This window comes from Haliotis rubra, unplaced genomic scaffold (genome assembly GCF_003918875.1).
Source record: "Haliotis rubra isolate DU_JTF1 unplaced genomic scaffold, ASM391887v1 Scf395, whole genome shotgun sequence".
Lineage (NCBI taxonomy): Eukaryota > Metazoa > Mollusca > Gastropoda > Lepetellida > Haliotidae > Haliotis > Haliotis rubra.
In genome coordinates this window covers 234,884-240,421 of record NW_025767074.1, presented here as the reverse complement: position 1 = coordinate 240,421, position 5,538 = coordinate 234,884, and positions in this window count along the sequence as shown.

Below are 5,538 nucleotides of genomic sequence, written 5' to 3'. Positions count from 1 at the left end.
TGATGCTGTGTTTTAGTGCTGTTACCTGCAGGCCAGTTTTACCAAACGACCCCTGACCCTGTCACATGACCCACGGACACGCCCTGTTCAAGGGCCCCACAGTTGGCTCAATTTCCCTTGGGGGTAGAGTGCTCTCAGGGCTGAAGAACACGTTGCTGCAGTTCAATGGCCACAAAACTTTGTACTGTGACTAGTTCTATGCAAAATTAATTTCAGGAAAGAAAGGCCTGAATAAGTACAACCAATAAATGCATTCAGGCCTCTCCACATCCCCCAATAAATTAAATATGTGTTTCTGGGTTTTCCAGTCCTAAATCTAGAGCTCCAGGAGGTATACATTATTATTTTATTTCTCAAGTATTATTAACTTCCAATTGTATCAACACTGTTCCAATTTTGCTGACATACTGAGTTTATTGATTCATCCTAGCCTTTCTTAAAGTGCTGTTCATAAAATTGTTGTGCACAAATGCCAGAGAATGAAGTCTGAAGCACATACATATTTTGGGCTTTACATAATTGGAAATGAGATTTTATTTTTATTGCACTCTGACATTCTTATACTTACATACTAGTATTTCATATTTATATTAGAACTTGATGAAATCCCTGTGTCATCTGATAACCAGGAGTTTTAGTCAATTATTGTGTCAACAATCTTTAATTATAACATTCTAAAGCATAAAACTGAAAGAAATCATATGGCTTAGTGCTGTAATATCCAACTTATCCCCCACTTAAAATTCTCCACTCAAATATATCCCTCATCTGATAGAGTCCTTATTATATCTGTTAAAACATCTCCCAGGGGGAAATAACTTTAAAATTGCTAGTGTACTCTGGTACAGCCATGTAAAATTACTTGCCCTGATTTGCCAATACCAGCCGGGTGATTTTAAATCAACATAATTAACAAATGTCAACAAGGTACAGCAGTTGTTTGAGGATGTTTAAAGATTTGATCCAACTTTTTTCCTTATCGTTAAAATCGAGTACAGGCATGCCAAGGACTCATTTGCTATTTATTATATTTATGCAACTGGAATCAGTATTTAAATGAAGTCTTCTAGATAATGTCTCTGGCTGAGCAGAGTTGTGTCCCTTGAACACTCTGGAAAACTGATTGTCGTTCCGATTCCAGCTTGATCCGATTATGTTGTTAGGTTTGTTACACTGTATCAGTGCTTCATGGTCAAACCAGAGTGGTAAAACATCTCAGACCTTACGTTACTCTGGGCTTTCCTCCCACAATAAGCAGGCATGTCTTGATATTAGTGGAATACTGTTTAAAGTGAAGTTTAACTCACTCATACATCATACTATTTGTTAATACTTGGAAATTCAACATGAACAATGTGGTAATATGTTATGTATGTTTTAGTCAATAAATAAGAAATTAACTAATTTATAACTTTCATTTTTATGTACATAATTACTGTGTATCTGCATGTATCAAACTTTACAATATTGATTGTATTATTATTCGTTGCATATGAGAACTTAATGTCAAATGATTGTATTATTATTCGTTGCATATGAGAACGTAATGTTACAAAGTGTATGTTTGTTGTGACAATATGTTATGATTTCATGTTATTCATGCCATTCTGTTAGAATTAGTGCTGCAGATAAATACTGACTTTCGCAATTTTGTTATATTCATCAGGATGTATAGAGAGCCTGTTATGGTGCTCAGGTTCAGCTCATGATGTGCTAGCAAGAAATTTAATCATCACTTTGAATGACAACTAAATAATATTTTATAATGTGTTGAGTCTGGCAGTTATAACTTGTCCTAATTCTCCTGAGAGAGTGTCTCATTTCACAGGGCACAAATGGGATGGTAGGGTAGTCTAGTGGTTAAAGCATTTACTCAGTCAAGACCAGGGTTCAATTCCCCACATGGCTACAATGCTGACGTGCATTTCTGCTGGAATATTGCTAAAAGCGGCGTAAAATTATACTCACTCACTGGGCACAAGTTATGTAGACCGCTGTGCTTTTCGTTCGCCTTGTTTTACATTTTCAACCTAAACCTCGGAGGTGTGATCTTCTGAACATCTGTGTAACATTAAAATTAGGTGGTACTGCTGTAGAGATATGTAAATTAGACATGCAAGTTTTCTGCTGTATGTCACTCTGCTGGTGTTGTATCCATGGTAAGTTTTTCATTTTTGCATGTGCATATAATGGTTTCAAGCAATATACATATGTGCCAATTGTATTGGCATAAACTTGTTTGTTTCTTATGGTTGTTGTTGGTTTCTGTTTAACAGTTTATATCAGGTAGCACTGTAAAATGATGGAGTTATTCAGGGTTAAGGTGAAATTCTGGTACTTGGCTTAGTGTGTTTTGGGGATGTACGACCGACCCATGAAGATCCAGGTTAGAACTGGTCTTCAGTAACCCATGCTTGTCGTAAGAGGCGACTAACGGGATCAGGTGGTCAGGCTCTCTGACTTGGTGGACACGTCGTATCCCAATTGAGTAGATCGATGCTCTTGCTGTTGATCATTGGATTGTCTGGTCCAGACTCGATTATTTACAGACCGCCGCCATATAGCTGGAATATTGCTGAGTGTGGCATAAAACTAAACTCATTCACCCATGAGCACCCATATTGGATGTGTATCCAAATGTTGAGAGATGTTTCAGTTACTACCACCATTTCGTAAGTACGGTTTACTATGCAGTTATAATAGATTAATATTTCAATGTAAATGGCAGGTGTGTGTATACTATTTCAAATATTTCTAAAATACTTACACGTTAGCAGTGATGTACATGTTTATAATGTGATTCAAACATCTTTTTTTGTTAGAACTGTTAACCTTTGTTTTGAGAAATAACAGTTTTGGTCTCAACAAATTTATCACTTGTTCAGAATATTTTTTTCCAAATATTTATTGACATTACTTTACTGCTGACTGAAAAGATTGTCTAGTTGGTTCACAAGAACCTGAACTTGAAATCTCCATTGAATTACTTTGTTTAGAATTCTCATCTGAAAATTATATGCATCAAGTGCGACACCTTTGAAATGAAATATGTGCAGGAAATTCATTAGCATGGATTTAAAATATCAACATTGAAGGACAGCTTAATTTGTAATTGCTTCATAAGCAAGTGATCAATTTGTTGCATTGTAAATGAACTTGAAGACCTGATTCAATTTGATTTTATGTCTTTGAATAAAATGATATGAGAAATAAACATTTATTTGAAGTTCATGCGTGCTTGCCCATTTTGTCTGCCAATATTTACTATATACTATATTACTAATAGTGGCTGCAAGAGTTGTATTGAGCCATTGAGATTGACATCAAAAACAGGGAAAAACAAAGCGCCTTTGAGCAGCTGAGCTGGATATTGGCGTTATACAAATGTTAGCATAAAAATAATAAAAACATAAAAATTTATATATTATGGTTTCCATAAAATGAACATGCAGCATATGCTTATAAACACATCCCCAAGTTACCATCAGGTGGGCATAATGGCTGCTGTGTCTGGACTTAACCAAGATTAAGGCACCACCATAATTAGGTGAAGAATTGCATACCTCAGCAGTGCAAGGATATGCTGTTTATGGTTAGGTCCTTGATGAACCTCGGTCTACCATTACCATAGCTGTGTTTGTAGGTGTGGCATGGTATTCAGTTACCAGCATCACGTCCGCTGGTGCCTCCCTTCAGTCCAAGGTGCAGCATTTCATTGAAGAGTTGCATCCCTACAATGCCATCCAGCCTGTGATGATCCGGGTGAGAATTGGTTTTCAATAAAACATACGTAAGAGGCGACTAATGGGATCGGGTGGTCAGGCTTGCTGACTTGATTGACACGTCATCGTATCCCAGTTGCGTAGAATTGATGCTCATGCTGTTGAAGGGCGGTGGGGTAGCCTAGTGGTGAAAGCGTTTACTCGTCACGCCGAAGGCCCAGGTTCGATTCCCCACATGGGTACAATGTGTGAAGCCCATTTCTGGTGTCCCCTGCTGTGATATTGCCGGAATATTGCTTAAAGCAGTGTAAAACCATACTCACTCATGCTGTTGATCACTGGATTGTCTGGTCCAGACTCGACTATTTACAGACCGCCGTCATATAGCTGGAATATTGCAGCGTTAAACAATAAACCAACCAAACGTAGAACCTTTCAGGTTTTATATATCACAGCAGCCTGCAAGTGATCACTGATCAACCGATGGCTGATAGCATGAGCATGATCTATGCTGCATGGAACATTCCAACATAGAACAATACTGTAACATGTTATATTTGGGATTACACTTTTTGGGGGTTGAGTCCCATCTGGGATTCAAACCCACACCCTCAGAGCCAGGCACCTAATTGCCAGCACACAAAGTCAGACACCTAAACCGCTCAGCCACCGCGGCTTCCACAAAAAGTCTGACAACTGGTAGTCTAGACTGCGGACTTTGTGTACCCCTCTGATAAGTGTTAATTGGCACGGCTCCCACGGCCGAAAGCTATGAATTACACAATGCCATATTAGAAAGTGGTCAAATGTAACATATGTTATATTTGGGATTACACTTTCTCAGTAAAGTACAGATTCTAGTACTTTTTTGGGGGTTGAGTCCCATCTGGGATTGAACCCACACCCTCAGAGTCCCACCAAATCAGCACAGTCAGGCACCGCTTCCCCAGCACACAAAGCCACCGCGGCTTCCACAAAAATGGAAGTCTGACAACTGGTAGTCTAGACTGCAGACTTTGTGTACCCCTCTGATAAGTGTTAATTGGCACAGCTCCCACGACGGAAAATGGCATTGTGTATTTCATAGAACAATACTGTTCACATAATCTCTTCAATGGCTCTTACAACAGCATTAGCAATATATAAAGGGCATACCGGTTTTATTCTCATAATCTGATTTTCTTGTCAATGCCAAATGTAAAATATATGTATACATGCATTAATTCACAATACAGATACAATTTATCGACAAAACGCAATACAAAGCATAGATATTTCTGATTAACGTGCAACAAAGCAATATAGAGAATATGTAAAATAACTCTGGACAACAGAAAAGGCACAGCAGAAACTATGTATTCATAGTTATAAAATAGCACTTAATGTGAGCACATGTCCGTGATGTGTCAACAAATCACCAATCTACTCTGAGACAAATATACCCTGATCAAAACCATGAGATTCTCATCCAAACATTCAGTAACTCGGACAGACCTTAAAACAGGACTTGGACAACTAGTTCAGTTGGCAACACTGCAACAGTTCTTACCTGTCATAAGATCGGGGATGGCAACAGGAAAATCTATTTTCAGCTGAAAACCTAATAATGTGTCACCGAATGGGGTGTGTGAATTGATCAATTTGAAATAAAATCTGCGGAAAATTGCCATACCTGTAAGATGAAGCTTATCATAGTTTATGGCCTGGGGGTTGATGATTGGTGTGTGTGTGTGTGTGTGTGTGTGCGTGTGCGTGCGCGTGTGCGTGTGTCACCCATTTTGTTCTGCAATTTGTACACACGTAATAGGGGGGTCAG